Consider the following 18,419-nt stretch of genomic DNA (forward strand, 5'->3'; position numbering starts at 1 on the left):
AAAGGAAAATCCGAATAAGTTCACAACATCACTCTCATTCACCTCTCATCTCCATCCATTTTCCAACCCGCTGAATCCAAACACAGGGTCACGGGGGTCTGCTGGAGCCAATCCCAGCCAACACAGGGCACAAGGCAGGAAACAATCCTGGGCAGGGTGCCAACCCACCGCAGGACACACACAAACACACCCACACACCAAGCACACACTAGGGCCAATTTAGAATCGCCAATCCACCTAACCGGCATGTCTTTGGGCTGTGGGAGGAAACTGGAGCACCCGGAGGAAACCCACGCAGACACGGGGAGAACATGCAAACTCCACACAGGGAGGACCTGGGAAGCGAACCCAGGTCCCCAGATCACCCAACTGCGAGGCAGCAGCGCTACCCACTGCGCCACCATGCCGCCCCTCTCATCTCTTTCAATAATATAACATACACAAATATAAAGACGTCTAGAAATGAAATTTTGTGGCCAAGCTGTATTTGGAGGAATGCGATACCAGGAAGGCTGCATGTTTTTTTTTTTTGTGAATAGCGAGTAGCAAATCATTAACGACGTCCGGTTTCTCCAAACCGCCAAAGTAAAATTAAAGTGGACAGAACGAATGGAAAAATGAGACTCCAAAAGTGGTAACTGCAGAATGAGTCTGTGATTTTTTAAATTTACTATTATTCTATTTTTAGTATTAGCTTTTTAGCATTAAGACTTGTGTAAGAAGCGACTGGCTCGATATGACAGATGTATTAACTGAAATAAAACAAGAACACGGCATTACTGATGGCGCTAAACACAATTAGGAAAATTCTACGAGAAGGAAACGTAGCATACAGAAGAGCTTTAAACAGTTCTGCCCAGCGCTAACCGCCACACGTAATACATATGAAAACAGTCTTAAGCTGTTTTGAATATACATGGATTTTTTAATAGTATTTCACAATAAAATTTTAATTTTTCTTCATAAATATCTCTTTGTTGAAAAAAGAATACATTTTTCTGTGAATAAAGTCTCACTATACTGTACACGAAGATGGACTGATAAAAATGGATGGAATGCTAATAATGTAAAAGAATAAAGTGAATATAATTGTACAGATTAGTACACCAAGATACATACGTGAAGATGAATGGAACGAATCACCCTCATCCAAAACTACTGCGTTATGGGAATTTAACCCATTGCTTCAGCATTACGTTTATCCAGGAAGAGACCAGGAAAATCTAGAAAATCCTGCTCAATACTGTATCTCCTTTCCTAGCTGAAACAGTGTTCCGCTCTAGGACTCCATTTGTTTTCTCAAAGTAAGAAGAGTTCTTTCATTAACTGTCATTCATTCATTCATTGATTCATTTATTTATTTATTTAAGTTGAGAAGTAGTATTTACAAATAAAAAGGTTGCACACCATGCTCACAGTGGAATCTATTATTTTTATGTGAGAAGTAGCCTCAATGAAAGTGGCATGCTTTTGAGATGTATTTGAGACCTATAGTAGGCTATACAATGTTGGTTAGATTTCATGTAACTCAAGTCGAAGTAACACAGAAGCCTGGGGCGGGGAGCACCATTGCATTTTGGCTACAGGTGCTGGTCGAACAGGGGTATTTATTGTCTTTCACACTTATCTGTTGGCGATATCTAGAGGACACCCCATTTTATTAAAGTGATTCTAAAGTAACTGTGCTGGGCCAGTGTTGAACCTTTTTATCTTATTTGTCGTTGAGTCCAATAGAGAGTGACAGTTAGCACTCGGTAATCATATAGTTTGCTTATTTTAGCTGGAGTCCTGATTTTCATGGCATGTGTTTGTGAGCTACTATGGTATTTGCTATGTCATTTTCACTTGATTGAGTTGTTTTGTTTCTGAAATAAGAAAATTAAAGAATACAGTAGCTATTAAAACAAATCAACAATTGCTTGATTAAATATCAGTTAATGGAAATGTTTACTTGAAGGCTGGTTTTTGTTGATTCACATTTTTTTGACTCATACTTGAGTGATCCATACTGATGTTGCTTACAGTGACGTTTTTAATACTTTGTAAAGATAAAAGGGTTAATAGAAAACGGAATGATGTTTCCCAAACACTTGTTTGCTAAACTTCATCATTTCCCCTGCCCACTGTTATAGAATACCATCCATCCATCCATCCATCCATCCATTATCCAACCCTCTATATCCTAACTGCAGGGTCACGGGGGTCTGCTGGAGCCAATCCCAGTCAACACAGGGTGCAAGGCAGGAAACAAACCTCGGGCAGGGTGCCAGCCCACCACAGGGCTATAGAACATGTCTTATAGAAGTTTTCATTGTGTGTGTCATCGAAAGCATAAGGAGTACAGGAAAAAAGAAGTTGGTAACCCATTTTACCTCCATTTTTTCAGAGTTCACTTTATTATTATATATTTGATTTCGTTGGCAAATTTGGCAAAAAGAAAGCTATACTGAAATCTTGTTTTCTCTGTAAACTGCATTGTGATTAGGGTAAGGTGAGCATAGCGGCTGGGACTTTGGTGCTGTTTTTGTTTTGTTTCCTAAAGGGTTTTCTTTTTCACATTGACTAAATATTTAAACTTTTTTAATTCACATTCCTAGAGTCTGTTTATATTTAAGCTTCCTTGTGGGGTTACAAACGTCAGCACTGGTTATATGGATAATGTAATCAGGTACTTTATGCTATTTTTGTCCTTTGCCCTGAGCAAGTCTAGCAGATGAAACAGTGTCTTCAGCAGGGGTTGTATTTTATTACAGACACACTAATACAATATTAATTTCAGTGTTTGCTCACAGGAGAACAATATAACTTTTATGTTTTGTGATAAATGTTACAGTTTGATACTGCCATATATGTATTAGAGACAATCTGTGTCAGATCAACAGATTTTAGAAAATGTTTCTGGGTGACCGTTTTTGATTTGCTTCATACTTGCTGAACATAATATCATTGCACTTAATAACTGGACTGGAAACTATTAGGTTGAAACATTAGTTTTTGAAGATATTGAAGCTTTAAAAATGTCTCTCACACTAGAAGAGAGACATCTGTGCAGAGGAAGCCTTCATCTATCCGTTTCATGCGGTCTCTGCACAATACTGAAACACTGTAAGTGTGAATTAAAACAGCAACATTAGTACATTTCTTTGGAGTGACCTATTCAGTGTTTTGCATTCACTGCATTACTAGCCTTTTTAATTTTAAGTTTGTACTTTTGTTTAGCAGGTGAACTGAGCTTCCTAATTACATTATTTGGCATTAAACTTCATAAACTTCAAATTTATTAAACTTCATAAATTTGTTGTCCTGATGACCTTTGAATCTGTTAAGATTATTGGAGGTAGTCAAATATACTACTGTGTGGTCACTTTTTTTTTAATGTTTCCAAAATTCTTTGGCTCTTGGAAATGTTTTTGGCATTGAATATGAAGTGTAAACAAAGATTCCACAGTGTAAGTGTCTTCACATTAAACATTTTAGTGAAATTCAAAGCAAAACTGTTGATTTGAAACAAAAGGAAAAGTTGATTACTTATGATATTTCTATTTAAGGTTCAAATCTTTGTTACATTTATTTAAACTTCTATATTTACATTGTAAGCTGGGGGGCTGATCGCACCCCTACAGGTTAAAAAAGATGCTGAAAGACTACCTTCACATTGCTCCCTTGCTTGCTGGGCTTACTTGTGGCTGATCTATTGCGCAATCCACGCGGTACTTAAAAGTCTGAACAGCTCCTGTCAATTTTTTTGATTGATTGTTTGCTGTTCTCTCTCTCTGACCGTCCCTGCTCCATTGAAGAGGAAGATATGGTTGCATTCTTTTAATTGTGAGACGGAACTGTCATCTCCGTCTTGTCAAGGAGCACGTTTAAACTTTTGAAAAACAGACGTGTTTGTTTGCAGTGTTTGAATAAACTTCCTGTCTCTCTACAACCTCCTGTGTTTCTGTGCAAATCTGTGACCCAAGCGTGACAACATATATGCCTAAAAGATGTTAAGATTTGCATTGGGTGTGACGAGGATGGACAGGATTAGCAATGAGTACATTAGAGGGTCGGCTCAAGTTGGACGGTTGGGAGACAAAGACAGAGAGGCGAAATTGTGTTGGTTTGGACATGTGCAGAGGAGAGATGCTGGGTATATTGGGAGAAGGATGCTAAGGGTAGTGCTGCCAGGTAAGAGGAAAAGATGAAGGCCTAAGAGGAGGTTCATGGATGTGGTAAGAGAGGACATGCAGGTGATGGGAGTAACAGAACAAGACGCAGAGGACAGAAAGATATGGAAGAAGATGATCCACTGTGGTAACCTCTAACGGGAGCAGCCGAAAGAAGAAGAATCAGAATTTACATATATGCCTAAGTTTACAACTCTATGCCTCTGTTCCTTTCCCTTTGCTAACTCATTCTAGTCCTATCTTTCTGTAATTGGAAATACAGTAGGATATTTCCATTAACATACTAGCTTATAGGGTACAAAACAGTATCTTTCATTTCCTATGTGGCTAAAACTTACATCTACTCTAGATAGATAGATAGATAGATAGATAGATAGATAGATAGATAGATAGATAGATAGATAGATAGATAGATAGATAGATAGATAGATAGATACTTTATTAATCCCAGGGGGAAATTCACATACTCCAGCAGCAAAAAAATATTAAATTAAAGAGTAATAAAAAATGCAGGTAAAAAACAGACAATAACTTGAATAATGTTCAACGTTTACCCCCTCTGGTGGAATTGAAGAGTCACATAGTTTGGGGGAGGAATGATCTTCTCAGTCTGTCAGTGGAGCAGGACAGTGACAGCAGTCTGTCGCTGAAACTGCTCCTCTGTCTGGAGATGACACTGTTTAATGGATGTAGTGGATTCTCCATAATTGATAGGAGCCTGCTGAGTGCCCGTTGCTCTGCTACGGATGTCAAACCGTCCAGCTCTATGCCAACAATAGAGCCTGCCTTCCTCACCAGTTTGTCCAGGCGTGAGGCATCCTTCTTCTTAATGCTGCCTCCCCAGCACACCACTGCGTAGAAGAGGGCACTCGCCACAACCATCTGATAGAACATCTGCAGCATCTTACTGCAGATGTTGAAGGATGCCAGTCTTCTAAGGAAGTACAGGCGGCTCTGTCCTTTCTTGCACAGAGAATCAGTATTGGCAGTCCAGTCCAATTTATCGTCCATCTGCACTCCCAGGTATTTATAGGTCTGCACCCTCTGCACACAGTCACCTCTGATGATCACGGGGTCCATGAGAGGCCTGGGTCTCCTAAAATCCACCACCAGTTCCTTGGTTTTGCTGGTGTTCAGTTGTAGGTGGTTTAAGTCGCACCATTTAACAAAGTCCTTGATGAGGTTTCTATACTCCTCCTCCTGCCCACTCCTGATGCAGCCCACGATAGCAGTGTCGTCAGCAAACTTTTGCACGTGGCAGGACTCCGAGTTATATTGGAAGTCCGATGTATATAGGCTGAACAGGACCAGAGAAAGTACAGTCCCCTGCGGCGCTCCTGTGTTGCTGACCACAATGTCAGATCTGCAATTCCCGAGACGCACATACTGAGGTCTGTTTGTAAGATAGTCCACGATCCATGCCACCAGGTATGAATCTACTCCCATCTCTGTCAGCTTGTCCCTAAGGAGCAGAGGTTGGATGGTGTTGAAGGCGCTAGAGAAGTCTAGAAACATAATTCTTACAGCGCCACTGCCTTTGTCCAAGTGGGAGAGGGATCGATGTAGCATATAGATGATGGCATCTTCCGCTCCCACTTTCCCCTGGTATGCGAACTGCAGAGGGTCAAGGGCATGTTGGACCTGTGGTCTCAGGTGGTGAAGCAGCAGCCGCTCCATGGTCTTCATCACATGTGATGTTAGAGCGACAGGCCGGAAGTCATTCAGCTCACCAGGACGTGATACCTTTGGGACTGGGGTGATGCAAGATGTTTTACAAAGCCTCGGGACTTTCCCATGTTCCAGGCTCAGGTTGAAGATGCGCTGTAGAGGACCCCCTAGCTCCAATGCACAGACCTTCAGCAGTCGTGGCGATACTCCATCTGGACCTGCTGCTTTGCTGGCACGAAGTTTCCTCAGCTCTCTGCTCACTTGCGCTGCTGTAATTGTGGGTGGGGATGTCTCTCCTATGTTGGTATCAACAGAAGGATGTGTAGAGAGTGCAGTACTCCGAGGTGAGAGTGGGTTAGGGTGGTCAAACCTGTTAAAGAAGATGTTCATTTGGTTTGCTCTCTTCACGTCTCTCTCAATGGTGGTACCCCACTTCGAGCTGCAGCCAGTGATGATCTTCATCCCATCCCACACTTCCTTCATGCTGTTGTTCTGCAACTTCTGCTCCAGCTTTCTCCTGTACTGCTCCTTCGCCGCCCTGAGCTGGACTCGGAGTTCCTTCTGCACGCGCTTGAGCTCATGCTGATCACCGTCTTTAAAGGCTCTTTTCTTCTGGTTCAAAAGGCCCTTGATGTCACTTGTAATCCATGGCTTGTTGTTAGCATAGCAGCGTACAGTTCTTACTGGAACTACAATGTCCATACAGAAGTTGATGTAGTCAGTAGTGCAGTCAACAACCTCCTCAATGTTCTCACTATGTGATCCCTGCAGGATATCCCAGTCTGTAGTTCCAAAACATTGTCTCAGAGCATTCTCAGCCTCCGGGGTCCACTTCCTGAGTGATCGTGTGGTTACAGGTAGGACTCTCACTTTTGGTTTGTAGTGAGGCTGAAGTAGAACCAGGTTATGATCTCCTTTCCCAAGCTCAGGCAGCGGGGTGGCACTGTATGCGTCTTTAACGTTTGCATACAGCAAATCAATAGTCTTATTTCCCCGGGTGTTGCAGTCCACATACTGGGAGAATGCAGGTAATGTTTTGTCCAGCGTCACATGGTTAAAGTCTCCAGCGATTAGCACAAGTGCTTCGGGGTGCTGCGTTTGTAACTTAGCAACAGCAGAATGGATGATGTCACTCGCTGACTCCACGTCCGCCCGAGGAGGAATATACACGATGACAACAATGACATGTCCAAACTCTCTGGGCAAGTAATAGGGACGCAGACTTATGGCCAACAGTTCGATGTCCCTGCAGCAAGTGGAGATTTTGACTTTAACATGTTCAGAGTGACACCACCGTGTATTAACATAGAGAGCGAGTCCTCCTCCTTTGTGCTTCCCACAGGTACTTGCGTCTCTGTCCGCTCTAACTGTGCTAAACCCGGGTAGCTCCACATTAGCATCTGGGATGGTGTTAGTTAGCCACGTTTCGCAGAAACACAACAAACTGCATTCTCTGTAGGTTCTGACATTTTTCACCAGCGCAGCCAGTTCGTCAATCTTATTTGAGATTGAGTTCACATTCCCCAGAATAACAGAAGGCACCGAAGGCTTAAAACGCCACTTTCTCGCAAGCCGCTTCATTTTTAGCTTAGTACTCTATACAGTATATATAAAATCCTAAGCCTAAAAGTGCAACAATTTTGTGCAACGATTTATGTGATGTTTTTACGGCACATTTTTTGTCACGCTTCAAATCGGGCTTATTTTAAAACCTGCATATATATGTTTGGTATCATTCTTTTCAGAATTTATCAAACTTTAACATGATGTTAAAGACAAGACTTTGTGCCAAGAGATTTAACCATGCCCGGTGCTGGAAATAAAAGACAAAGAGTAGGACAGCTGCTGTACAGGCTTTTAAATGTTCAAAGCGCCGTGTGAGTTGCAGATCACATGGCGCGGCAGCAGGAGCAGCAAGCCAGCAGCTGATCGAGCAAAGAGGATGGAAAAAAAACTGTATTTGTATCACCGTTTAAGAAGGGGTTTCGGAGGAGCGACCATGTCTCCTTGGGGTGCGTTCAGTCCTCCTCTTCACAATGCGAGCGGCAGAGATTCGAAGTTGCTGGCGTGTAGCGCAGGCCGGGGGGGTTGGTGAGCGAAGTGAGCAAGGGGTGAACCCCCTAGTACCATTATAATTAATCAAACACTTACGTGAATTTAACATTAATGTTAACTTAGGATTGGCTCTTACAGATAATATTATAGAGGTTAGCATTAGGATAATAACATATCATATAATCAAATAAAAAATCTGTGTGATTTTAAAAAGCCAAAATTTATAGGGAGATGTTACTTCACTGCTCATTGGGCCTGAAAATGAAAGTAAATTTTTGGTGTGTGGTTGGCATGGCTCTATTTCCTGTAAACTATCACCAGCCCCTTACAGATTCTTTCCTGGTACCTACAGTATCTATACTATAGAGAAATAAGAATTCAAGAAGCTATTAAGGAACACTGGATGCAAAATATGAGTTGCCTGGCTGCAAATACAGAATGTACTATGCTGGTAATTGAAATAAAGTAAATACCCATATGCATACAAACTATTACAGAAAAGAAAAAGGACACGTATGCAAATACATAATTTGGAACTGTTACAAAGGATGTAAATCATAAAACAATATGCTGTTTGAATAATATTCATAAATCCGCCAGTTATGATCTGTGATTAGCATGGTAATGAATCAAGAGATTTTTTTTCCCTTATGTAAAACAGTTGGGGGGTTGGGGAAGAGAGAAAGAGTGAGAGACAGAGAGAGAGAGGGAGGCAGAGGAAGGGAGAGATGAGTGAGTGAGTGAGTGAGTGAGTGAGTGTGTGAGTGTGTGAGTGAGTGAGTGAGTGAGTGAGTGAGTGAGTGAGTGAGTGAGTGAGTGAGTGAGCGCAATATTTATTGACCCGCAAACACAGATATAGCAAGGCAGGCAAGGTGTTGAACACAATACTTACAATGGAAGTAGAAAAAACAAACAAACTAGAGGAGATATAAAACAAAATGGTTGGAAAAACATTAAGCTGTTTCTTTAATTCACAACTCAAAATTCAAAATTGGAAGGGAAATCCCCCCATCCCTAAAGTTATCACGAGGGTAATTTTAGACTCTAAGTTGTGATGAAATTGTGTTTGGGGTGGTCAAAAACCCACAGTTTAAAAAGCACTTTGATGTTATTATTTCACAAATTTTTAAAAAATTCTCTCTTATGTCTACAGTCATTAACTTTTTCGTAGATAAATTATTTGAAAGACTAGCTGATAAGTTTATTTGAGGTGTTGTAACTTCATAAACATTTTGCATGCTGCAGTTTTTGCCCATATTTTGCCAAAATACATACTGTGGTGAATGGCTGGAGACCCTACACAGCTGGAACACCTGGAAGAACCAGGAGAGGGACAATACATCCCCCGGGCCACGAGTGGGCAGCTGCCCTGGTCTACTTTGGGACCACGGGATCGGAGCTTGGAGGCTTGGCCCTGTTGGGGCCTGTGGACACCGCCAGGGGGGCACCTGGAAGATTATGGAGCCCTGGACTGCAGCACTTCTGCCACAACTGGAAGTGCTGCCTGAAGATCATTGTGAAGCACCTGGAGCACGTCCAGGGCGTTATAAAAGGGGCCACCTCACTCCATTAGGAGCTGGAGTCGGGAGGAAGAAGACAGAGCTTGTGAGAGGAGGAGTGAGGGCAATAGAGAAGACCTGAGGAAAGGAAAAGACTGAGGTGTGTTTATTGTGGTGGTTTGTGCACTGTGTGCTAAAAGGTTATTAAAAGAGAGTGCTTTTGGACATTGCTGTGCCTCAGTGTCTGTCTGTAGCCGGGCGGGTCTTTTATTATACTTGCCAAGTAAAAACTGCATCAGTAGAATAATACAAAAATATACAGAATATAAAAAAATACTTTTTTCATAGTTTGTGTTTCATGTCGGAGTATAATTTTCTGCAACTTTAAGACCGTCGCACAATCAGCATAAACCCATTATTGTGTTAATTTAAGAACTATGTGCTACTTTTTGAAATATAGTTAACATACTTTTAGCTGAAGTGTCACAGTGGTGCACACTGGTTAGCTCTGTCACTTTACAGATCCAGTGTACAGCATCATGTTCAAATCCAGCACTAGGTGGTCTGTGTGAAATTTGTATGTCCTCCCCGTGTCTGTTTTTCTTCTGGGTACTTCAGTTTGCTTAAATGGTCCCAGTGTGAATGTGAGTGGTTGCTATGTGCGTTAGTGGACCCTGTGATGGATTGGTACCCTGACGAGGCCTTTCCTGCATTGTGTCCAGTATTACCAGGATAGGCTCTTGCTCCCTGCTCCTCGAAAACAGAGTGGGTTCGATAATAACTATGACCACTATTAGTTTTCCAGGGAACATATTTGCTTTTCTAAACACATTTTTCCAAAAAAACATTAAAGAATGTAAAGGTTGATTGAGGTATCCTAGGGAATGTCCTCTTTTCTGCTGAAATATTATTTTATTCATAGTCACAGAAGCTGCAGCTTTCTACAGATGATTTTTTTATAATATACAAATTCACTAAACAATACAAGGAGTCCTCAATTACTGCTGCATACTTCTGTAACTCCATTAAAGAGCCAATTGCTGAATTCTGCAGCTGCGTGTCTCTATCAAGAACAACTTTAACAGGCTGGTGACATCTTACACATGAGAATAACAAAATGTTCAGTATGCAAGAAATACATTCTTAAGTAACAAATCTGGCATAATTGTAAAATTGTGATTTAAAAAGTGATATTGACTATTTTTGCCACAAGTAACAGAGTGCTTATCAAATAAATGTGTGCATGAAATTTGTGCACTAAAAAGTAGAATTTTTGTGAATTACTCCCTTTGTGCAGGATACCTGTGCCAAATTTCAAACCTTGTGAGGCACAGCTGTTCATGAAAAATCTGTTTCCTTTGCTTATATTTATTTAATATTATTGTTGTAATAAAATATTTCCCGGTTTTGGACTATACAGAAAATATATATGTGCATGTCAATGTGGTGCTGATCTCCAGTCTTTAAGGTGTTTTGAGAACATATCAAGATAAACACATATTGGGGCAAAATAATTGAAGTATCAATTATTATGCTTACTTCAGAAGAGTAATAAAAAATCCTAAGAGATGTAAAATAAAAAATACTATAAAAAGAAGTATTTTTGTTTTTGCATCCATATTATATTCTATTGTTTTTCCTGTCAGAATGTAGTTTATAAAACTTTAAGACAGTTAAACAGTCAACATAACTGCATTCACAGTTAAAGCCTTAATTTAAGAAATCTTAGATATTTTGTTAAAATACAGTACAGTAGCATACACTGAATAGTACTGCCATGTCCAGGCCCTTTTCCTGATTTGTGCCCAGTACTGCCATGACAAGCTCTTGCTCTCTGCTCATCTGCTGTTCAATAAGCAGGTTTGAGAATCGCTGACTGCTGTTGGTTTGCCAGTGAACATAGCATATTTACTTTAAGATTACTGTTGTCCAAAAAAATAAGTGTTTCAAAAAAGCCATAATAGGATGTAAAGGTTGTCACAAAACGACTCCAGACAGATACAAAGTTTTGGGGCAACCACCCGTATATTATGTTCCTGGCTGCAAAAAGGTTGAATTAAATCAAGTTGTTCACAAGACTGAGTCCAAAACAGAACTGAATAAGTGGAGATAAGATGGTGGTTTTTAAAGGCTGGTGGAGGGAATGATGTAATTTATGCCTGAACCAGAAGTGACGTGTCAGAAGGGGACCTTGTTTTTCGATTTCCTGGATAATCCAGTTACTGATTGTGTCAGGGTTGTCTATGTAGGTATTTGCTGTCTTGCAAAGGAGTCACCGCTTTGAAGTCTGGGTGGTTGAGTATACAAACAATTACAAGTTGTCATAACAGAACTGCTTCGTCCTTGGAGGATGTCTGTATTTACCTGAAATTAACATGTTTGACAATATTGGTTTCTAATCAGCAGATCTGTACTCATTAATGGTTGGTAACAATACATTTTGTTAACTTGTGTTTTCATTAATTGTTAAACCCAGGAAATTTAGATGTGCCATTAATTAAACTGATTGTCCAGGACTGACAACGGCAGGGACTGAAGGAGATTTAAACTCCTGGGCAGCAGAAGGCAGAGAGGACAGTTCACAGTAAACGCTGCCAAGACACTCGGACAGAGCACAGGGGCTTGCAGGCAGACAAGGGTACCTGGCTGGCACGACGTGAGGCACAAGGACGGCAACACTTCCAGGGAGTAAGAGACAGCTCCACAAAGAGACGCCGGATGTGGGTCCAGCGAGAGAGGGAATCCGCATGAAAGGACCAAGCGAAGCTGACAGACGAGAAATGAGGCGTGCCTAGGTCACAGCAACACAAGGAGCCCAGAGTGGAAGAAAAAGGAACAACGAAGAGACGCTGACAGGGATTCAACAATTTGACACAAATTCTGTAGGGGAACGAGTGTCCAGTGAACAGAGTGCATCCGTGGACAGTTGAACAATTAAGTGTTGGGGTAATACAGTGCACCAACTGGACTCTGCACCACTAAAGGTGTATCCTCCAATTCTTGTTTTTAACGGACTTTTAGAGTGTGGACTGTGTATTTTCCTCTTAAAAAACAGGAAATTAATTCCTGATATGTTTAGGTTTTGTTAGGTTCGTTTATCTTTTTAATGTACCTTTTATTGTCTTGTGTAATAGAACTTACTGTTACTTTTTTCTGAAATTACTGTTGTCTTTCATTGTGTGTTTACTCACCGCCCAATTTAAAGAAACCTGTGTGCTATTATTGGTAAATTTCAGGAGTTCCCAGTCTCTTAATAAAACTGGGTGGCGTAGTCGGATATTTTAATGGTGACAAAGTTAGATTACCTGTAAGTGTGACCAGACACCTGTTCCAGACGTCTTTGGGACTGGAAGTAGCATCATTAAATGCGCCGGGACCGGACGTGACATCATCAGAGGTGCCAGTACATGGTGGGATTTCCTGGGAATTGTCTGCAAGGAGCTGAGAGAGACAGTCAGCACACTCCGCCACCCCCTGGTCTGATGTAGCATTACAATTACTCAAGCCACTTTAGCTGCCTCCTATTTGCACGTGTGTGACAAGGTGTATTGTGGTATCATAAGGAATGTTGTCCTCCAGATTCCTAATTTTTCTTTTGAAATGTCCTACTTTACAGAGTTACAGAGGTGCCAGCCTTAGCCCAGGGCACAGTTACAGCCAATTTTCTTGAAACTTAAATGAAGCCTTGAGCGTTATTTTTTTGTCTTTTTTGTGTGTGTCAATAATTTTACCTTTCAGATTCAGGTTTAAAGGCGGTCAGTCTACTCTAACATTTTAAAGAAATAACAATTACAGGTGCATTTTAATGTCACAGAGTAGCCATATATTAACAGAGGTCAATTTATCAAATAAAAGGGGCAAAACTAAATATATTAATTCACCAAACATTTATTTACAGACTTTTTGTAACCGGCATATGCAGTTCAGTGTTGCAGATTGAGGAGTGGGACCTCACATGTATCCACAGTTAGGCACAAAGAACTGTGGGATCTGGGAGGACTGGCAGGGCCAACAACAGTAACAGCAAGTAAGCATCAATGCAAGACACAAACGAAGAGGCTATTTGACTTTTTTACACCAGCCATATCATGGGTTGCTCCATTTGTTAAAACCAAAATAAAATTTATTTAGTGTTTCAAAGGACGAGGCACATCTCTTTATGAATATGACATGTGCTGTGTTTGAGATGTGTAATCGGCAGTTAGTAGGACAAGCAAAACAACATGCTTTGTTGCTAAATATGAATATGCGAACACTGAATTTGTGCATAGTTTAAACTTTTGAAGGCAAACTAATGTTCATTAGCATAACCCATTTGTAAAAGGATGCATCATGTACTTGAATGTTACATTGAAGAATGTAATGCTGCCTCACAATTAGAAATTTACTGAGTACAAGTAACGACAGCCCAAGTAATTTTCTAATTCGGAATTTGTTCACAGGTATAAGAAGTAAAGTCAGATCACTCAATAAATGCTGTTTTGCAGAAATTCTGAAATAAGGGATTCAAGTTAAATTGACCAGTTAGATTTTGCACAGGAAGCATTAAAGTGGGGGATTTGTAAAAAAAAAAGGAAGGACAGATTTGGAAAATTAAATCACCATGAGTTTCTGACATTTGAAATTTGAAGTAATTGGGCCCATCCATTAAATGTTATTCTTTAGACTTACTTAGACTTAGTTCCTCCCATTGAGCGGCAAGAGATCACCAACGAATTCGGTCAGCGGCAGCGGATTAGGCTTCGTCCCATGATATGTGTATAGCGCGTAGGTCTTCATTGAAAGAACGCCACCATGTTTGTTTTGGGCGGCCACACTTTCGTGTGCCACAGGCGGGCATCCAGCTCATAGCGATCTTTGGGAGACGATGTATCGTTTCCCGGAGGATGTGGCCAGCAAAACGAAAGCGGTGTTCCGCTACAGTGCTCGCTAAAGGATGGGTAGCTGTTCGTTGAAGAATTTTGTCATTGCTGACGTGGTCCCGGTAGGGGACCTTCAGTATTCGCCGTAGGCAGCGTTGCTGAAAGACATTCAGGCGTCTCGTGATCGCTGCAGACGACTTCCAAGTTTCGCTTGCATATATCGCCGTAGGGATGACGGTCGTGTTTAGCAGTGTAATGGTGTTGGATCGCCATATTGGTCCCAATGGTCGCATTACTGATGACGCTTTCCCAATATGGCAGACTACGTCGATGTCTGTCCCCCCGTCAGGCGCCACTGTGCTGCCGAGGTAAGTGAAGCGGTCGACTTCCTCAAGCTGTTGTTGGCCGATGGAGACCGGGATGTTTGCACGGGCGTAGCCGATGCACATGACCTTGCTCTTGGCCTCACTAATTCGGAGCCCGATTTTTGCCACCTCATGTTGTAGTAGTTCAGTGAGATCGCGGAGGGATTGTTGGGTGGGGCCAAGTAGAGCGATATCATCCGCAAAGTCCAGATCTGCTATTCGTCTCCCATCGCGACCCTGAAGGCCATGGTAAGCGTGTACAAGGGCATGGCACACGACGAAGTCAAGTGCCAGCAGGAATAGAAATGGCAAAATGATGCAGCCTTGGCGCACGCCCGTATCGATCTGGAAGGCCTCGGATATGCCATAGTCCGTGCGTATATAGCAGCTCGACTCGTGGTATATATTTCGTAAAATGTTGACAAACTCCACTGGGATGCCATAGACTCTGGCGATTTTCCATAGTGTCTCTCAGTGAATACTGTCGAATGCCTTAGTAAAGTCAATAAAGTTTATAGACAGTTTTTGCTGCAATTCGGTACTTTGTTCGATGATTGTCCGTAGGACAAAGATTTGTTCGGAGCAGGATCTCCTGTTGCAGAACCCTGCTTGTTCCTCGCAGAGTTGGTGGTCAACAGCTTGGCGTAGGCGTCGGAGCAGGATGGAGCACAGCACTTTGCCTGGGACAGAGAGGAGGGTAATTCCGTGCCAGTTGTTGCAGTTGGCGAGATTCTCTTTCTTTGGAATTTATATGATGTCCCCTTTTCTCCAGTCTTCTGGGACAGTTGCTGTTTCCCAGCACCTGTTAAGGAGACATGTAAGACGGTCTATAAATGGTTGTCCTGCATGTTTTAACATTTCGGGACCGATTTCGTCTATGCCGGGTGCGCGACCAGTCTTGAGGGCTGCAATCGCCGACTTTGTTTTGGCTGACGTGATCGGTCCAACTTCGACTGGAAGATCGTTTGCCGGTGTTAAGAGATCGTCTGCGAATGTTGATGTGGGTTCTGGTTGGTTCAGGAGCTCAGCGAAGTGCTCGACCCATCGTTTTTCTTATGCTTCGATGGTTAGCAACAGGTGACCGTCCTTTGCTTTGATTGGTACACCTCTCCCGCTGGGCGTGCCACTCAGCTCTCGGACGATCCTGTATAGTGTTTTAGTGTCGTTCCTGTCCGCGGCTTCTTGCGCCTCATGTCCTTTCTTTTCAATCCAATTGCGCTTATCTTGACGGCAGCTTCATTTGACCATTCGATCGGCAGCTCGGTAGCACTCCTCTGCCGCGGTGAGACCAGGTCCTGGGGGGCTCCCGATCGCGATCTTGTTTCAAGCGACACCGTGCATCGATTAGGTCCCAGGTGTTATCTTTTATCCAGCGTTCTCGGTATGTGCCTTGTCTTCGACCGATTATAGTTGTGGCACTTTCGATGACAATCTGGTGGAGTCGTGTCCAGTCATCCTCAACCGATTCTTCGCCGCCTGTTTCTGCGAGTATTTCAAAGCGATTTTGGAGCTTGAGTTGGAACTGTTGGGCTACTGGCGTCTCTTTGAGCTTTGTAACATTGAAGGGTCTTAGTCTCTGAGGTTTAGGCGTTGATCGCATAAGTTTTAGCCGGCATTTGGCGACTAGTAAATTATGGTCAGAGCTGACGTCCGCTCCTCTCGGGCTTTTCACATCTAGCAAGGACGAGCGCCATCTTTTGCTGACGCAGATGTAATCGATTTCGTTTTTGTATAGTCCTCCTGGAGACTGCCACGTCATCTTATGGATCCTTTTGTGGTGGAAAAATGTATTTCCGATGCATAGATTGTTCGTGGCGCAGAGTGAGCGCAGTGGCTCGCCGTTGTCATTTGTTCGAGCGCCTGATCTATGCGGACCCATTGTCGCCTCGAAGCCCGAGCGGTCGCTGTTTAACTGAGCATTGAAGTCGCCGACGACAAGGAGCAAATCGTTGCATGGTACGGTCGTCAACTTGTCTTGGAGCTGGTCGTAGAACGCTTCCTTTGCTGCTTCGTCAGATTCTTCTGTTGGGGCGTATATCTGGATGACTGTGACTTTCACCTGTTGGAATCGGAAGCGGGCAGTGATAATTCGGTCGGAGACCGGTTTCTACTCCGTGAGCGCTGCTGTCGCCTGTGGTGATAGTACGAGTCCAACGCCACATGCATGTTCGGTGCTATGGCCAGAGTAGAGAAGCATTTTTCCATCGCTAATTATGCGTCCTGACTCCGCCCATCGTATCTCGGTGAGGCCTAAAATGTTCAGGTGGTAGTCGTCGAACGTTTGTTATTCTTTAGTAATATTTTTTTATCCAGCTAATGTTGCAAATATAAAATCTTAAAATAGCAAAAGTTACAAACTTAACAGATCGGTTCACTGACAAACCACACTTGAAAAGCATGTTGTTTCAAAAACAGCTTTAAAGAGTGGAAATATCTGTAATTATCTTGGAATCCAAAATTCAACTGTACATGCATATTAATGTTTGAAATGTTATATTTAATATAGATTTTAAGCAGTATTTTAAGATACTGAATAGCAAATCAGACTAAATTTAAAGTGTGCACTTGCTTGCTATATCAGGTAGTACATAATGATACCATTCTTTATAAGCCCTTGTTACACTGTGGGGACAAAGCCTGACCTCTTCCACACTTTGAAGTTCAAGCCCAGCATGTATTTTGATATTTAGGAATGCCAATACTTGTGTACTTAAGTGATAGCTGGCTAACTACTTCATAGATATACCAGTATTTTAAAGCTTTGTTAGTATGTACTGTTTCAAAAGGTATCAAGTATTATAAAATTTTATTGATATTGGTATTGAATACAAGCATTATGATATTGTCACATCCATATATAACAAACATGAAACCATTTGGAAAAACACAGATAGATTGTTGCTAAGAAAATATGTAGATCCAATATGGTCATATTATAGGATAATAGCTAAACTATCCATCCATCCATTTTCCAACCCGTTGAATCCAAACACAGGGTCACAGGGGTCTGCTGGATCCAATCCCAGCCAACACAGGGCACAAGGCAGGAACCAATCCCGGGCAGAGTTAATTAATTAATCTATATATATATATAAAAGACAAATACCACTGACTCACTTATCATGAAATCTCCTGAACCATGAGGACTTGGGACTTGAAATTTGGGATGTAGATAGATAGACAGATAGATAGATAGATAGATAGATAGATAGATAGATAGATAGATAGATAGATAGATAGATAGATAGATAGATAGATAGATAGATAGATAGATAGATAGATAGATAGATAGATAGATACTTTATTAATCCCAAGGGGAAATTCAGATACGCCAGCAGCAGCATACTGAAAAAAAAACAATATTAAATTAAAGAGTGATAAAAATGCAGGTATAAGAGACAATAACTTTGTATAATGTTAACGTTTACTCCCCCGGGTGGAATTGAAGAGTCGCATAGTGTGGGGGAGGAACGATCTCCTCAGTCTGTCAGTGGAGCAGGACAGTGACAGCAGTCTATCGCTGAAGCTGCTCCTCTGTCTTGAGATGACACTGTTCAGTGGATGCAGTGGATTCTCCATGATTGACAGGAGCCTGCTCAGTGCCCGTCGCTCCGCCACAGATGTCAAACTGTCCAGCTCCGTGCCTACAATAGAGCCTGCCTTCCTCACCAGTTTGTCCAGGCGTGAGTAGTCCCTCTTCTTTATGCTGCCTCCCCAGCACACCACTGCGTAGAAGAGGGCGCTCGCCCCAACCGTCTGATAGAACATCTCCAGCATCTTATTGCAGATGTTGAAAGA

The 18,419-nt window shown here is 42.1% G+C and overlaps 1 pseudogene; it reads right to left on the reverse strand.

Moving 5' to 3' along the window:
* Positions 1-15,546: 15,546 nt before the first annotated feature.
* On the reverse strand, positions 15,547-16,905 carry LOC114661369 (craniofacial development protein 2-like; annotated as a pseudogene).
* Between the last annotated feature and the right edge of the window lie 1,514 nt (positions 16,906-18,419).

This window comes from Erpetoichthys calabaricus, chromosome 11 (genome assembly GCF_900747795.2).
Source record: "Erpetoichthys calabaricus chromosome 11, fErpCal1.3, whole genome shotgun sequence".
Lineage (NCBI taxonomy): Eukaryota > Metazoa > Chordata > Cladistia > Polypteriformes > Polypteridae > Erpetoichthys > Erpetoichthys calabaricus.